We start from the raw sequence: 1,424 nt of genomic DNA on the forward strand, positions 1-1,424 counted from the left end.
CTGACATGATATGATATGATATGACATGGTATGATACGATATGATATGATAATTTTTTTTTTTTGATACAACACAATATCATGATATTATGGTATCTTGTCATTGTTCGATACGACAGACTCTAACTGAAAATGACAAAATAAAACAAAAGAAACTCGTGTGAAGGCAACGGCATACTATTATATAAAGAGAGAGAGAGAAAAAAAAAGAATAGGATAATAAATTAATATACTCACGTTAAAGTTCATCCCAAGTAAAAGAAAACACCCTTTTAAAAAATGATAATAATAACTAACTTTAACAATCTTTAGTTGCTCATACAAATTTATAAAACTTAATAATAATAACTAACTTTTGTACGCTTGATATATCTAATTCGGTGTCTATTACTGATAATGATTGTCGCTCAGCTGTCGACTATATCTAACTAAAACCCCTCACCATCTCTGTCAATGTCTCCCCTTTTCTATCTCTTTTTCTCTCTCTATCTCTACCTCTCTCTCTATCTATCTGACTCTCTCCTCTCTCTCTCTATTTCTCTTTATCTCTCTATCTGACTCTCTATCTCTCTCACCTCTCGTGCCTGTAGAGCCGTCGAACCGCCAAGTGTAACCGCTGGCTGATCACGGATCACGCACATTGGCGGCGATTTTGTTTGATTTTCTCACCTTCGATTCCAGACCAGCACTGCCAGAATTCGACGAACCCATAGCCAACTTCAGTCTATGCGGCTATTTGGTATTGTGGTGTGACATTCGCTTTTGGATCGGAAGGTCTTGGGTTCGAACCTCGCTCGGAGTATAGTTGAGTCTTTGGAAAAGACTCTTTACTCACATTCTTTCACCCTACTCATGTGTAAAATGAGTACCAGACCGTTAACAGCGTTGTCTCTGTCCGTAAAAATTGTAATATCGACTAATAGGCGTCATGTCATGTCCTACATGTTAAGTGTTGCTGTTGTCCATGGACTCCATGTAACGCGCTTTGAGCACGTTTAGTGGATATTGCGCTATATTAAAAAAAACGGCAGAGGACGTCGGGTGCTTGGTATGGGTAGGTCTCGCGGCTCTTCTCTTTGTTGTTAGTATTTTGTCCGTCTCCGACGTCTTAATCCGGAAGACGGCAGAGGACGGCAGTGCCGGGTCGTCGGAGTCAGTCTCCGGTGTGGGTTAGCCCTAAACCCTTCGCAAACTTATAGATAAAACGAAGTTGACGTCACTTAGGTCTTTGTTATTGTTTTTTGCCATCAATCTTTTCGAGTAATTCTCACTAAACAATATCAACCAGACTATAAACGTTTAAGGTTACACCGTTTTCTGTGTTGGTCCGTTATATTTCCTGATGGCAATGTTGTGAGTTTCTTAACCAATCGCACAGCATCTATAGATAGTATGCGCTTGGCTCATAACCGATTTTCTTTGTTT

The 1,424-nt window shown here is 39.5% G+C and overlaps 1 protein-coding gene across 1 annotated transcript in view; it reads right to left on the minus strand.

Annotated features, from left to right (window-relative positions):
• LOC144958707 (sensorin-A-like) overlaps positions 1-512 on the minus strand; it is a 37,258-nt gene extending 36,746 nt beyond the window's left edge. Inside the window, exon 1 of the mRNA XM_078890853.1 lies at positions 237-512. The gene's annotated coding sequence lies outside the window, so the exon portion shown is untranslated. The remainder of the gene's footprint in view (positions 1-236) is intronic.
• Between the last annotated feature and the right edge of the window lie 912 nt (positions 513-1,424).

This window comes from Berghia stephanieae, chromosome 13, assembly GCF_034508935.2.
Source record: "Berghia stephanieae isolate SIO BIC M18660-M18661 chromosome 13, UCSD_Bste_1.3, whole genome shotgun sequence".
Classification (NCBI taxonomy): domain Eukaryota; kingdom Metazoa; phylum Mollusca; class Gastropoda; order Nudibranchia; family Aeolidiidae; genus Berghia; species Berghia stephanieae.